Raw genomic sequence first — 16,448 nt, forward strand, 5'->3', positions numbered from 1 at the left:
GAGTGGCAAAGCTGCACTATTGGGGGAAAGAGAGGGGTCAGACAGATGCTAGACGGACAGTCACGGGATGAAGGGGGGGAGGTAGGGGACAGAGAAAGGCACGGGATGGGGGAAGGAGAGATGACAGGGAATGGGGAAGGGAGAAGAAGAAATGTTGGATCCAATAACAAATGTACAGTTTACATTTATAATATTTTTTTAATGATAGGAAACAGCGGGGGGGGGGGGGGGGGGGGGGGAGGGAGAGAACGGTAAAAGTTCGTCTAGCGTCAGGTACCCTTAGGCCAGCTGTGCCTGCATCCTTCCTCCAGGTGGCTATGGACACCCCCCCCCCCCCCTCCCGGTACATCGATATCTCCAAGTGAGTAGCAGACACTCAACAACCAACTACGTCCCTCCAACTTCACTCCAGACAGCTGCGGACAACCCACCCCCACCCTGGAGCAGCAATTGATACGGCCCATTTACAGCCAATCCCAGGCTCCAGCCCTTTCTCTGTCTTTTCACTCTTTCACCATTCCCATTCCCATTCCCACCCACCCTCTTAGACGCAACTACTACCCGTTTCCGGCGGGCGACGGTCGGGTCTCGTGGCAAAGTTGAAAGAAATTGCGTCAGAGGAGGGCGGGACGCGACGAGCTGAAAACAGGTAGTTGCGTCAGAGGGGGCGGGACTGGATGCGAGTGACTTGTATGAATTGCTGCTGATGCTGCCTGTGCCTGGTGGTGGTCTTAGACCATTTTTGAAGGTAGGAAGGGTGTTGACAATGAGAGAGGTGTTGTGCTACCTGTGTGGTGGATAGGAGGAAACCTGCTGGACTAGGGAGGGGAAGAGATGCCAGACCGCGGGGTTGGGAGGGTCCTAGTTCATTGGTCGTCTGAAAAGGGTGTGCGGTTAGCCAAATGCTTCCGACTTGGAGGCGTATTTTCAAAGCATTTAGACTTAGAAAGTTACATAGTAACCTATGGAACTTTGTAAGTCTAAATGTCTTGAAAATGAGCTCTCAGTCTCTTGATTTGTATGTGTACTTACTCCCCTGACTAAAACGCCCACTGGGTTCCTTTTAATCCAGTTTACAATCTGTGTATAGCGTGAAAGTTTGTATATATGTTTTTTTTTTTTATAGCTGCACTGGTGGGTACAGGTTTCAGCTCCTTTTTTTTCTCTCTGGAAGTTACTCGAGTAGCTTTTGAAGTGGCAGGCATAGGATTGGAGGGGAGGAGGTGATCCAGCTGAGCTAACCCAGCCGTCTTTTTACAGTCCTGATCACAAAGAAGAGGAAGCTGGATCCTGTGCTTTCCCCCAGACCCTATGTTTCCCATTTGAAGGCTCTGGCTGTTCATGGTGGAAAGCAGAGTATCGGGGGCATAGGAGCCCAGTTTTCAAGCTCAAGGAAGTTTTTCAATATTGAGGGGGGTACTCAAGGACTCACAGAGTTGACCCCTATGATCCAATGGAGAGTGTAGGGGCCTGGTGCTGTGGGTGCTTGAGCACCTCACTGTCCAGGTTGCAATAACTTGTATTGAGTTTATCACCCCTAATAGTTTTGAAAAATTAGCTACTCAGAGTGAGAGAAGCTGTATTTGAACACTGGCTTCCCACATTCTCAGCCTGCTGCTCAAACCACTATGCTACTCCCCCACTCTGTTTAAGAATCGGCTAATCTATTTTCCTTCATGTATTCTTTGACAAACCATCTTCTGTAATCAGCTATCTAGCCAAATTTATCCTTAATCTCCTTAAGAAAACATGTGACCTACAGACATTATTTTTCAGTAATGGACTAGTTCAAAATGTGGGGTGGGGGGGGGGGGAGAATAGTTCGTTTTCCCTTTTCACAGGCCAGTAAGCCTATTAAAAGAAAGGATGGCAAGCAATTTGTAATCTACTCAGTAGTAAGATTGAACACAGCTTGGTTTTTAGTAGAGGTAGATATTGTCAGTGTTTGGGTGATTGTAGAACTAGACCTGGTATTTAGTAAGATATTTGCCTGTATTTCAAGTAGCAGGTTTATGAATACACTGAGCAGCCTGGAGGTGTATCCTGAGGTAGTGGATTAGATTACAAACTGACTGCTAGATGACAGATTCCTGGTAAATGGAATATATTCTGAGGAGAGAAAGGTGAGTAGCATGATAGTAACATAGTAAATGATGGCAGATAAAGACCTGTACAGTCCATACAGTCTTCCCAACAAGATAAACTCATTTTACATGGTATGCAATACTTTATACGTATGCCTGAGTTTGGTTTGTCCTTTCCATTCTAAGGGCACAGACCGTAGAAGTCAAGCACTGTTCTTATACTAAAGGTTCTGAAGCTAATGTCGAAGCCCCTTAAAATTTGCACTCCAGCCCATCCATATCTATTCAGTCATGATCAGGGCGTAGACCGTAGAAGTCTGCCCAGCACTGAATTTGCTTCCCAATTACACGCTAAGATTCCTTGGATCCATTCCTTCTAAACAGGATTCCTTTGTGTTTATCCCACACATGTTTGAATTCCATTACCGTTTTAATCTCCACCACCTCCCGCGGGAGGGCATTCCATGTATCCAACACCCTTTCTTGAAAAAATACTTCCTGACCTTGTTCCTGATTCTGTCCCTCTTCAACCTCAATTCATGTCCTCTAGTTCTACCACCTTCCCGTCTCTGGAAAAGGTTTGTTTGCGGATTAATACCTTTCAAATATTTGAACATCTGTGTCATGTCACCCCTGTTTCTCCTTTCCTCCAAGGTTGGCAAGGCTCTCGTACAGTTTGCAACGCAAATCCCATACCATTTTTGTAGCTTTTCTTTGCACCGCTTCCAGTCTTTTTACATCTTTAGCAAGATGCGGCCTCCAAAACTGAACACAATACTCTACGTGGGGCTTCACCAACGACTTGTATAGGGGTATCAACATCTCCTTTCTTCTGCTGGTTATACCCCTCTCTATGCAGCCTAGCATCCTTCTGGCCACGGCTGTTATCTTGTTACATTGTTTCTTCACCTTCAGATCCTCAGACACCAACACCCCAAGGTCTCTCTCCTGAGACGAGCTTACTAATCCTTCATGCACCATGGCATGTATAGCATGGTGCATGAAGGATGGGTCCTGGAACTGGTTCTTTCTTTCACAGGCACCACAAAGATCTTCAACACAGTGGCCGGTTTTGAAGGGCAGATACAATATGAAGTGATCTAAAAAGTTGCAGGAGTGGTTGAATGCTTGCAGTTAAGCTTTGGTGCAAAATGAGTGCTGAAAGCCAAAGGAGTTCATGTAGAAAACTTCAGTTTTGGTTTTTATTTTTCCTTGGAACATTTTAGTGTTTGTTGTGGTGAGATCAAAAACATGAAAAATAAAGGGAATGGGTACTTATTTGTACCTGGGACAATGAGGGTTAAGTGACTTGCCCAGAGTCACAAGGAGCTGCAGTGGGAATCGAACCCAGTTCCCCAGGATCAGAGTCTGCTGCACTAACCACTAGGCCAATCCTCCACTCCAGGGGGAAAATGACTCAGATTTTCTGGATAAATATCAGAGGTTGATATTTGACAGGACTTATCCTATTATTATTATTATTAACATTTGTATAGCGCTACCAGACGCACACAGCGCTGAACATCCAACACACAGAGAGAGACAGTCCCTGCTCAAAGAGCTACAATCTACCCAGATAAGTCCCACTGAACTGGTATTCAGTGCTGGTGCCTGGATAACTACCTGGGCAAGTGCTGTCCAAATTATTCCTGGTTAGTTATCCCAAGCACAGCACACACTTGCACCTGCCATAGAGCAAGCATAAGTGATTACACCTAAATTTAGGCACCTAATTGTTGACTTATGCCAGAATTCTGTAAAGGTTAGGTACACAAATTTGCCAGTATAGAGTACTAGCTTAGTACTTAGATTTTTGGGTACCTAACTTTTGGTACTTTTAAATTAATTGCCCCCATGTGTGTTAAACTTTTAAGTAAAGAACCACATAACTTTCAGGATCTTTAAAGTAGTCATCTAATCCCAACAGTGATCTGTCTTCCCAGCATCTTCCTTCGTTCTTCCCTACTTCTCTTAGCATCTTTCCTTTCTCCCCAGCACCTCCCTTTTTCTTCTCCCTCTCCTCTCAATTTTATTTTCTAGCCTCTCCCCTCTTATTTTCCTTTTTCTCGTTGTCTCCTTTTTTCTGTACAGTGTCACATTTCTGTCCAACATTTCTCCTTCCCTTCTAGCACCTCCTCATTTCCCTTTTTCCTTCTCTCTCCCTGCATCATCTCTTTTTTTTTTTTTCACCCCTTCATTCCCTTTTCTCTTCTTCGAGCAGGACACAATTTCATGTTCCTTCATCGACAGTGGCTTTCCCAGCAGTTCTGGCCTTTCCAATAGCAACAGGCTGTGCACGCTTGTCCCATACTTTTTTGCGTGTACAATCAAGGCACTGTTTTGTGCAAGCCCCATTGTTCTTCCAGTGAGGAAATGGTGGAAAATATTTTTCTTTATTGCTCCAACTTAATGAGTCACCAAAAACAAAAACGAATACAGATGGCTTTACATAAACTGCAATGGGCTTAAGTATAAATCCACATATGCGTCATCCTTCTCCTTTATAAGCTCACATTTATGGAATTCTTTACCAAAAACTATAAAAATCATCCACAGCCATCTGAGTTTCAGGAAATCTCTTAAGACTATATTATACAGAAAAGCCTACTCCAAGGACTCAACATATGTCTCCACTGCCTGATGCACTTCAATCTACTGGCAACTTTGTACATACCATCCCTCCCCCCTTCTCCCCTGGTTCCCCTGTTCTGTTCTTTTCATTCCTTCCCCTTCCTCCCTATTATTTCAATTGTAGATCTAGTATTGTATTAGATTAATTTACTGCATTGACGTTCGCCTCTGCGGTGCGATGTAAGCTACATTGAGCCTGATACAGTTGGGAAAATGTGGGGTATAAATGAGATAAATAAACCTACATAGTCAAAATAATATGACAAGCAATGTAACAAAATTTAACAATTAGACATCTTAAATACCTGTAACTCAAGAATTAATCAATTTAATTAACAAATGCCCAATATTGAAATCCATACAAATAGCAGAGACTTCATCGAGCCCTTCATACTCCAGGGGTCAGGCTGTCAAATGAGCTTGACCCCTAGTGGTACTTCAACAAGGCAGGGCTACACTGACACAATTTTGAACATGTTGAATCTGATGCCCAGTTGGGCAGTAGCAACAGAGGATCACTATTCTGCCTCCCCCACCCCTGCTCCCAATAATCAGTAGAGAAAGCCGTAGTAACTGTTGATGGGGTTGTCCAAGTGCAAGCACTCATCTCTTTTAAGAGGCTTCCTGGGAGCATCAGGCAGTGTTAGCAGCCCATTGCTCCTGGGAAAGAAGAATAACATCAACTCTTTGATTTGTATAACAATGAGCTTCTTTAATGATATATTTTTGGCGTATGTATTCTGTCATGAGCATATTCACTGCCGCATGGAAAAACTGGAACCAAACAACTACTACTACTACTTATCATTTCTATAGCGCTACTAGACGTATGCAGCGCTGTACACTTGAACATGAAGAGACAGTCCCTGCTCGACAGAGCTTACAATCTAATTAGGACAGACAGACAGACAGGACAAACAAGAGATAAGGGAATATTAAAATGAGGATGATAAAAGTTGCATGGAAACTTCAAAAATAATAAAGCCCCTAAGGCCAAAACCCTAGGTCTCATTAGAGGAAACTGACATTTACTCTTCTGTGGGGCTTTTGCTACATCAGGCAATTTTTGAACCTTCAATGTACAAAAAATTGAATTATGGTACCTGAAATACAGTTTCTAGAGCAAGTCATTATCATGATCTAAGGAAGAGTTGCATTATAGAAATAATAAAAAATTGAATGCTGTGCACACTGTCCTTCTTGATCTAAGACTCGGCACCTCATTTCCCTGAAAGTTAAAGAATGCTGGTCTAAAAACAAAGGAAGAGGCTGGATGCAGAGTGTGACATTCTGTGAGAGAATGCAGAATATGTATTTGGATATATAATGAAGCAAGAGAAATTTTGAAGTGTGTGAATTGCCCTGAGTGAGACATCAAATTTGAGGGATGTGGTACAGATATTTGTGAAAGCTTGCTGCTACATCAAAAATGGATCAAATATTTTGAAAAAAAATTGAATGATGTTCATAACTGTTAAATCACACACTTTTGTCCCTTCTCACAATGCAGACGTAGAGTGTATTGTTTTACTAATTCAAAGCCAATGGTTAAAAGAGGCGCAGCTTCTATTTCAAACTCACTGTCAGGGATTCTGCTTGGTGGACAATACAACATCCAAGACACTTTCATTGGTACTAAACTAACCATTCTGCCCTGCTTGCGATACTGTATGCATGAGACTACAAAAAAGAATGAATAGATTTATCTTGTCAGTTTGGTGGCATGTTTAAGTAATATTCTTGGGCAGTTCCCCCACTAATTTGGGCACTGGTCAACTTGCCTATGAACAAGGTAGTGATGCAGTTCCTCAGAACAGGGCTTATCGTCTGGGTTTTCACCACTTCACTCCACTTGATTTTATATAAATTATGTACTAATATTTGTTCTATCTGTTGTATAAGCTAATTTTTTGGAAGTGTTCTCTTCTTGGGAAAAGAAAAAGCAGTGCCCATCAGACTAAAACTCACAGTAAAACATGAGATGTCATACACTTGCTGCTTTCAAAACCTTTTGGTTACCTATTTGCTTCTGGAATATTTCTATAATTGTTGTTTCACATTTTGTAGACCTGTTAAACTCCTGCCTTGATATATAATCAAGGTGTCCTTTAGACAAAGTGTCGAAAAAATGTACATGGGTCTGAAGACTTTGATGAGGCACTGAATAAAGCACATACATGCTTGTGAATTCCTACCAGCACATACAGAGCAGGTGTATTTGTGACTGTGCAAGAGTTTTCTGGTAAGCTAGTTTCTAAAGGAACTTAGGTGCATATCTGGTCCCTACAGGATTCTATAGTGCTCGTTCATGTGTATCACCAGAATTAAGTTGTCCTCAACTCTTTAATAAGAAAAACAAATAGGCATGGTTTTAGATGTAGTCTTTGTATATTTGCTGTTTTATAGTTAAAATATGTTTTATATTTTGTCAGTGTGTAAGGAACAACCACTGTAGTGACATTGGTTTTCTTTTTTAAAAAAGAATCATAATAAAGTATACAGCATTGAGGGTGACACAGTAGTGAATCACTACTGCCTGCTGCTTCAGGGACATCCTCTTTTGGGTATGGTCTTTAATCCTGGCTAATAATTACATTGGGAGGAGATAAACAGTGCTTATGTGTGACTGCTAGCTTCCTCCTCATCTGCTTGGCTATAAAATCTGACCTGAGCAAAGCCCTATAGTCTCATGGGATCTGCTAGGCCTGGACTGCTGAAACTTCATTGTGAAGCCAAAAGCAGGGGAAGCAAGTAATGCAAAAGCTTCTGCTTTCCTTCAGCCAAACAAAGGAACCTACTTAATGTTAGTCTGTAAACTGCCTTATGTGTTTCAGGAAAGACTGTATTGCAAATTCCCTTATGTGTTTCAGGAAAGACTGTATTGCAAATTCAGTAAACCATGAGAAGGGAGTGTCTGGGAAGGATGACATGGGGAAGTGTGAATAAAGGTTAGGTGGAGATAAGAGCCCAGAGAATGATTAAGAAGAACTGGGGGTGAGATAATGAGAAGGGGAGATAGAAATTAAGACTAGCTTGTTAGTTAGAGCAGGTGCTTGAGAACCAAGTTCAGTGGGAAGCCACTGTTCAGTTCCTGCTTCTGTGTTGCTAAGCCATGCACTTGGGTTACAAGAATAGGAGGTGAAGTGCTGTGTACAAAAGAAGAGTGGGACTTGGAGCGATTGTGTCTGATAACCTTAAGGTGGCCAAACAGGTAGAAAATGTGATGGTCAAAGCCAGAAGGTTGCTTGGGTGCATAAGGAGAGGGCTGACCAGCAGGAAAAATGAGATGATAGTGCCCTTGTATAAGTCTCTGGTGAGGCCCCATTTAGAATACTGTGCAATTCTGGAGACCGCACCTACAAGAAAGATATAAACAGGATGTAGTCGGTCCAGAGGGTGGCTCCAAAATTGTTAAACTATCTCTGTCATAAAATGTATAAGGAGAGACTTATGAACCCCAACATCTGTACAATGGAAGAGAGGTGGTAGAGAGGGGATATAATAGAGATGTTTAAATACCTTAGTGCCATTAATGTACAAGAGGTGAGCCTTTTTCAAATGAAGGAAAACTCTGGAATGAGAGTGCGTAGGATGAAGTTAAGAGGAAATAAGCTTAGGAGAAATCTTTCACGGAAAGGGTGGCGAATGTGTGGAATGGCCACCTGGTGGAGGTTGTGGAGATGAGGACTGTGTCAGAGTTTAAGAAAGCATGGGACAGGCAAGTGAGATCTCTTAGGAAAAGGAGGTGTTAATGATTACTGAGGATGGGCAGAGTGGATGGGCCATTTGGTCCTTTTCTGCCATCATGTTTTTATGTTTTCTAGGTAAGTTTATTTTAAATTTACAATCTGGGCAGCTTACAATCTAAAAAGAAAAATGGGGAAAAGATTAAGAAAGACAAACATGAAACGATGGGGTAAGTTGGAACTACAATGTAAAAAGGGGGAAAGTGGTTTCTTCCTGTCCATGGAAAACTCACTTGGATGCACAAGTTAATGGTTCCACCTGATACTTGAACTGCCATATTTAACATTTTATAACTTTTGGGCAAAACGTGTCATAACTACAGATTCACTAAGATCAGGGCCTAAATTCTGCAGCTGTTTTGCAAGATCCTGGGTTTTGCTTTTATGGTCTATGGATTTTGTTTTTCACCCAGCCATAAATTACAAAGCTTCATTTTTTTTTATTAATAGAAGACACTATCTCTGTGACTCTTGTGCTTAGAAAGCTCTTCAAGCCTTGCAATCATGGGCCCTAAATCTAGACACGGGGTGTCACCATCATGTGACAACTGGGTCTCCTTCCCACAGAGACTGTGTGCATTGTCCTCACAGTTTCTTCAGCTTTGGCGAGCATAGATTTCAATTGACCAGTAATGATTGAGAGCCACTGCAGGCTGACTGCCAACGTCCCCCAAAAACGCGAAAACGAGCATCCGCAGGGAGGAAAGGGAAAGCAGGGCAGCAGTGCGGCGGCAAGTATTCCCACAAGAAAGCTTCTGCTGGCAGGGCTTGGGGAGCCCCACCAGCCAGACCAGCAGAAGTTGGGGGGCTCTGAACCCAAATTGGGGGGGGGGGCTGGCTCCCCCACTGCTTGAAAGAAGGTCATATTTACTCCTTAAGCACAGCATCAGAACTAATCACAGACCATCTCTCTCACCTTCATCACTGCAGCTGTTTGTTCGTAGTAGAGTATCAAGGCATTCTAATTCTGCTCAGCAAGAATTGTGGATCCAGTTCCTCAGAGAAAAATTTAATTTTATCCCATTTGGACATGGCTCTCATTCTCAACATCCTCATTCATGGAGATCTTCTCCTTCAACTCCCAGAAGACATCGTTCACCTTCTCTTTCCACATCTTCTTTCCCAGAGCAGGTGCTTTCAGATTCAGATATTTGTTGTTCTCCTGAGTTGGAATTTGTTAAACCCCAGGCATTCCATAGCAGGCTCCCTGAACATCGAAGCACACTTTTTGAGTCGGCACGTTTTGGATCCGGGGGAGTGGGAGCTCTCCGAGCAGGCATTTTCTTTGATCACGAGCCGGTGGGGAATTCCTGCTATGGACCTGATGGCGCATGCAGCCAACTCCAAGGTACCGCAGTTTTTCAGCAGAGGCAGGGATCCCCAGTCTCTCTGGGGATTGATGCGCTTCTTCAGCCATGGCCTTTGCCAGAGCTCCTGTATGTATTTCCGCCATGGCCCATGTTGGGCAGGATTCTAGGTCGAGTGGCTCGTCACCTGGGCCGCGTGGTTCTAGTGGGTCCAGATTGGCCCAGGCATCCGTGGTACACGGATCTTATTCGACTTCTCGTCGACAACTCGTTACAGCTTCCTGCACGTCGGGGGTTGTTGCGTCAGGGTCCCATTGTTAAGGAGGATCCATCCCCGTTTGGTCTTACAGCATGGCTATTGAGAGGGCAAGTTTGAGGAAAAAGGGTTATCCAGACACAGTGATTGCCACTATGCTGCGAGCTAGAAAGCATTCTACCTCTACGGCGTACGTGCGAGTGTGGCGAACCTTTGAGTCTTGGTGTATGGTAGCACGGATATCGCCTTTTTCAGCTTTGGTGGCTTCAATCCTGGTTTTTTTGCAGGATGGCCTCGAGAAAGGGCTGTCTTTGAGCTCTCTTAAGGTTCAGGTGGCTGCTTTAGCATGTTTCAGGAGGCGTTTGTGGGTCTCTTGCCTTTCACCCGGATATTATTTGTTTTCTGTGAGGGGTGAATCATCTGCATCCTCCGTGGAGCTCGATAATTCCTGCTTGGAATCTTAATTTGGTACTACGAGCTTTGCAATTGCCCCCTTTTGAGCCTCTGTCTCTTTTGTCAGTGAAGGATTTGACATTGAAAGTGGTGTTTTTGGTCGCTGTTTCTTCGGTGAGAAGAGTTTCTGAACTACAGGTGTTGTCCTGTAGGGATCCATTTGCGCTTTCATATGAATCAACAACTCTGTTTTTCCTCTTTTCGGACGGAGGATCATCCTTCGGATTTTCGCGCTCTCAGATGTCCGAATGTGAGGCGAGCGATCATCAGATATTTGAAGGTTATGAATGACTTCCGTTGCTCTGACCATCTGTTTGTGCTTTTTGCGGGTCGTAAAAAAGGGCAGGAGGCTTCTATGGCTACGATAGCGCACTGGGTGAAGGAAGCTATTGCTTCAGCGTACATCGCTTCGGGGAAGGATCTGCCTACTCTACTGTGAGCTCATTCCACTAGAGCGCAAGCTACTTCTGTGCCATAGTCGAGATTGGTGTCCTTAGAGGACATTTGTAGATTGGCGACTTAGGCGTCAGTACATACCTTTTCAAAGCACTATCATTTGGACGTAGCAGCAAGGGCTGACGCTGGCTTTGGTTCTGCAAACTGGGATCTCTGGGTCCCGCCCTACTTAAGAACTGCTTGGGTACATCCCACCAGTCTCTGGGACGCAATGGAAGGTAAAATTATGTTTCTTACCTGATAATTTTCTTTCCATTAGTCCCAACAGATCAATCCAGAGGCCTGCCCTGGAATTTCTGCTTATCTTGTTTGTTTGATATCTGTTTCAAGTTTGCAGTTGTTTCAGATGTTTCATTGTGGTTCGTCAAATGTTGCAACAAATCTCTTTATTTACTGTGAGCTGCATAAGTTCCTCCTGCTTTTGAGGTCGCAGAGTTTGTCAAAGGTGTCTGAAGACAGGAGAATATCTCTGTAGTTGGGCGTTGAAGGTCCACATGGCTTTGGTATTGACAGTACTGAGGTTTGAGTGGCTACACATGAACACATATAGGGAGCCTCAGAAGTTCTATCTTCACCTGCTGGCAGAAGGACATAACCCACCAGTCTCTGGATTGATCTGTTGGGACTAGTGGAATGAAAATTATCAGGTAAGAAACATAATTTTACCTTTCCCACCATTCAGTGGTAGTTGAATCTGTGCTCTGCAAGCATAGAAGTTCAACAATTCATTCCAGTTGCCCACCAGGCAAGGATAAAAAATGTCTGGACCTGATTGTGATCAAGTATTTCAGCTCACTATTTCTGCACGACACAGTATATATACAAAGTACTGGATGGACTGAAATCTATGACAGAATCCATTGCCAAGGATTCAGCTAAGGCTTTTAATTCAGTTCTACAAGATTTTTGAAGACTGTTCAAAGAACATGATAAGAGAAGCTCATAACGCCTATGAAACAGCAGCCAGAGGAAGTGCTATCGCGATATCAGCCAGATGAATGACTTGGCTTAAATCCTCTAACCTACGTGAAGACATTCATGATAAAGTTGCAGATGCACCTTGTATGGACATAATTTGTTTGGTGATAAAAGTTGAGGAGATCATTGAACTCCATCAAAGATGATTGTAATAATTTAACAGCTTTAGCAGAGGGTGACATTGAGCAACCTAATTCTTTCTTTAAAAGATATAATAATAATTATCAAGGAAGAAACTCCTGTTACAATTACAGAAGATGGTCTTATTTTTCTCAGAAACATCACATCAGACTTGACAACTTCCGCAAAACAAGCATACTAGAGATCGCAAATCACAGAAATCTATGCAACAGCAGCCTAACAAACTGTCTCCTGCTTTTTGATGGTCATGCCTTCCCACCTTCCAGTAGGAGGCAGCTTGACAATGTTTCTCACTAGCAACTCATAGCTTTGGACAAGTGAAAGTATTGTCAAATTAAGGTACTGTCTACATTGTTTTAACTCTCCCTCCTGTTAAAAATAGCCTCTTTGGTTGCCACAATCCCATGTGGACAAACCTACGGGAAGAAGTCCTTGCTCTTTTGGAGGCACAGGCCATAGAACATCTTCATCATCCTTCTTTGACTCCAGGTTTCTATTCCAAATATTTCTTTATACTCTGGCCAACATTCTCCCACTGATTCCCAAAAGCAGTTGGCATCAATAGATTTGAAAGATGTGTATGTACACATTCCCATTCATCCCGCACACAGAAGATACTTATGATTCATTCTAAGTGGTGATCATTTTCAATTCAAAATACTTCCCTTTGGGCTGTCATCAGTGCCTGGAGTTTTCAGAAAAGTGTTAGTAGTAGTAAGAAAGCAAGGAATTCTTATCTTTCCTTATCTGGGACGATTGGCTGGTAGTAGCACCTTCCCCTCAAGAACTGTCTGTAGCTCTCTAGTCAACAATTTCTCTCCTTACCAACTTGGGAGTCTTGATAAATTATCAAACATCAAACCTTGTTCCAACGCCAATTATTGCAATTCATCAGAGCATTACTTTGAATTATGAATCTGACTTCTACTCTTCCTCCGGATCGAGCTTCTACAGTTCAAGCCATTGTTGCCTCCCTCGTAAGAAGCCACATAGCTGCTAGACAATTGATGGTGTTTGTCACAAAATGCGTAGCCACCCACCTAAGGTTACCCCACAGCCACTTAGAGGGTCTATCTCCAGCACAGCTCAGGTCCGCCTGCACCTGCCAATTGTGCTGTACCCTAGCACCCTTCTCCCACCGACTGGGTCACAACCGCCTCTGGGCAAGTCTCCCACTCTCAAATTATCCCCAGTGATTTCTAGGTTACTGGAGCCACACTCCCAGTGGTACCACAGTTCCCAGAAAGCTCTATCAGACCCAACACTCACACCACCAGAATTCTTTATCTTTCCAGACAGTAGAGTCAACAAGCTAAACAAGTTTATTGTCACACTGGAACAATGAACAAAAAATGTGCAGTGGGCAAACAATAACAGGTAACTGAAATATGGATCAATTATAACACTAAATAAATATCTATGTACTGTCTAAACGGTACCTGAGAAGATCAGGATATATAATTCACCGAGCCTCAGCAAAGAGATCAGTCTCTCTTTCTTCTCAGGCTGAACTCAAAACCAAATGAGATGAGCTCCTTGGCCAATCAGAGCCCAGTCAACAATATTTCAAATATATACTGCTGCTTGCTTCCTGTTTGTGTCAAACTAAAGAAAAATCCTGTCTGGGGTAGCAAAATTGTTCTGGTTTCAACTATATGTAGGTATTAATACTATAGAAACCGTTATTACATGATAAGCAATTTTCTTTCTTTTTTTCTCTATGCTGTGCTCTATATCTGTGATCATCTATACATTTCACTCGATGGTTGTATATCTATACTATATTCTAGCGATATGTGAGTGCTCAGTGATATACCATCATGCTTCGGCTGGTCTACTGCACAATGTATAATTTATTATACATCATTGCACTGCCCTCCCTCTCTCCATTCAACACTCTTTCTTTGTCTGTTTGAAAATATTCAAGCAAAAAAAATTAGCTTGGGACTGAAGATCTTTGGTGTATACAGAGCTCCTGTAGATTTTCCGTGCAGCGATCAGCCTCAGCTTCCTCCAATAATTGTGCAAAAGCGTGATTTAAAAACTCCAATCCTTCATTGTCTTAGTTGCAATCGTTGTTTCATCTGCTGTAGTTCTCGACACCACGTGCTTTTATGTGTCAGGTGCTTTCTCAAGAGAACTATGCTGAATGCCTTCCAAGACTAGTGCATTCCCTCATCCATACCTTAAAATAGTAAAAGAGCAATACTGCTTTTACATTTCTGCTCTCATCTTGTTCTCAACAATTCTTGATACTTCATTTGCTCATTTACAAATTATATCTCTTTTACCCAACAACTGTGAAAATTATATTCCTTGTTGGCTTACCTTTGAGGTGGAATGCCAACCTCAATCGAAAGAAAAAAAACAGTTCTCTGTAGCAGCTTTACAGCAAAGAAACACCACCTGCTGACCAAATAGAAATACACTTCAGAACATAATCAATGTAGGAAAATATCCAATACATTTTACAGGCTTAAAATACACTGTTTCTTCACATGTTCGTGGACATATGGCTGTAATAGTTCAAGTACTGCCAATGGCTCGACTTAACATGAGGCATTTGCAGTGGTACTGGCCAGTTATTTTGCACAGCGTTTGCCACCGATATAATTTTTATTCAAGCGACAGTTTAAAGTCCCCAGAAGCAGGTCTTTTGATCGAAACACTGTATTTTACATGAGCCTCAGCGCTGAGTGTTAGAACTCCTTGACCAGCGCTGAGCCTGTAAATTCAGGATAAGTAGTTGATTATTTTCTTTTCATTTTCATATTGCAATTTTGTTGAAATTTCAGTGAGGCTCTGTGTTAAATGCCTTAGTGCAGTTTGAGTTTTTGTGTTAACACTCTATTTTGGAATTTAAATGTTTTTATGATAGCTGTTTAAATAAAAAGTTGATGAACAAAACAGAGGTTTTGGTCCCTGGGGGCAAATGATTAATTACATGCAGTAGGCTCAAGGGGTTGGGATAGCTTTCTGTCTCCCTGTGGTCCTTCAAGTCTGCTACTGTAGTCTCAAGAGCCTGAACTTGTTCTGTGAGATTGAGGAGCTCTTTGCATCGGGCATACGTCTCACCAACTGGGAGATAATCATACAAGTGAGACGCAATGCAAAAGACTGGATAGCACACCTGGCTGCTGGACTGCTCAGTCTGAATCTTAGTAGTATTATGTTTTTTATGTTCAATAGTTTTTATTGATGGCAGCTGAATAGTGCAAAAACATCAAGTTGAAACAGCAGCAGTAATACCTAATCACTATAAGCGAGATTGCGTGCTAACATCGTTATACACCATCAAGTACCTTTTTTTGCTTTTAACGAACCCTCTGCCCAAACCCTCCCCCTATCCCCCCCACCCTTCCTCCCTTTTGACACGATCTCGCCCAGGGCTTTGACTCTTGTAGCACCCGGACCTGTTGTCTTAACTATCCCCTCGCCCTCCCTCCCCAGAAGCTGGCTGAGCCTGATATTACCGCAGTGAGATGGTAATGGTATTATAAGTATCACAACCTGATATACCCCCCCATCTCCCCTATAAAGTATTCACGAGAAGACTGCGTCCCCAAGGCCCCAGATTTTGTATATATGGATTCCAAACCTGCAGGAAAATTTCCTACGCTTAGGAGACCCCCTTGCCTCTCTGGCCTCCCAAGAGGCCAAAAGATGCACTTGATTCCTCCAGTGCCAGTACTCTGGGGGTGCCGGAGAGGTCCAGTACTGCAATATGACTTTCTTAGTCACCGGGCACAATTTATGGCACAAAAGGCCAGCCCATCTAGACAACGGGAAATATGTTCCCTGTGTATCTAGTAAAATTTGTTTCATTGACCCATTGATTTCATGATCTACCAAGTGAGACAAAAACCTTCTTACTTGTTCCCAATAGCACTGTATCCTGGGACACATCCAGAGGGCATGAAATAGAGTATGACGGGAATGGCCACATTTAAGGCATCCTGGATCCCCCGAACCCCCCATATGAGCCAACTGGGACCTGGTCATATATGCTCATAGTACCACCTTATACCCACACTCTCTTAGTCTCGCATCCGTGACCAACAGGGGTAGGCTTCGGAGTGTGGCAGTGACATCCTAATTCCCCAAAGGCATCCCAGAATCCTCCTCCCATTTAATCCTCACTCATGAGAAGTCCTTCTCCGAATCTTCCCCATCCAAAGCCCTATGAAGCTGTGACACGGACATTCCCCGATCTGACACTTCCCGAAAAAAATCTCTGATATTAGCTCCCAACTGATTCCCTAAATCCGGTCTGTTCAAAGTAGAGATGTAGTGCTTGATTTGTGTATATGCAAAACGATTTGTCCATGAGGGCTCTATCCAGGGTTGTAGCTCTTCTAGGGGGATAAGCTGTCCCTCTAGTGTTGGCAAATGTTCT

At 43.0% G+C, this 16,448-nt stretch overlaps 1 protein-coding gene across 1 annotated transcript in view; it reads left to right on the forward strand.

Annotated features, from left to right (window-relative positions):
- The first annotated feature begins 649 nt into the window (after positions 1–649).
- Positions 650–16,448, forward strand: part of SERAC1 (serine active site containing 1) — a 125,011-nt gene continuing 109,212 nt past the window's right edge. The window contains exon 1 of the mRNA XM_030198408.1: positions 650–748. The gene's annotated coding sequence lies outside the window, so the exon portion shown is untranslated. The remainder of the gene's footprint in view (positions 749–16,448) is intronic.

The sequence above is a fragment of the Microcaecilia unicolor genome, chromosome 3 (genome assembly GCF_901765095.1).
Source record: "Microcaecilia unicolor chromosome 3, aMicUni1.1, whole genome shotgun sequence".
NCBI lineage: Eukaryota > Metazoa > Chordata > Amphibia > Gymnophiona > Siphonopidae > Microcaecilia > Microcaecilia unicolor.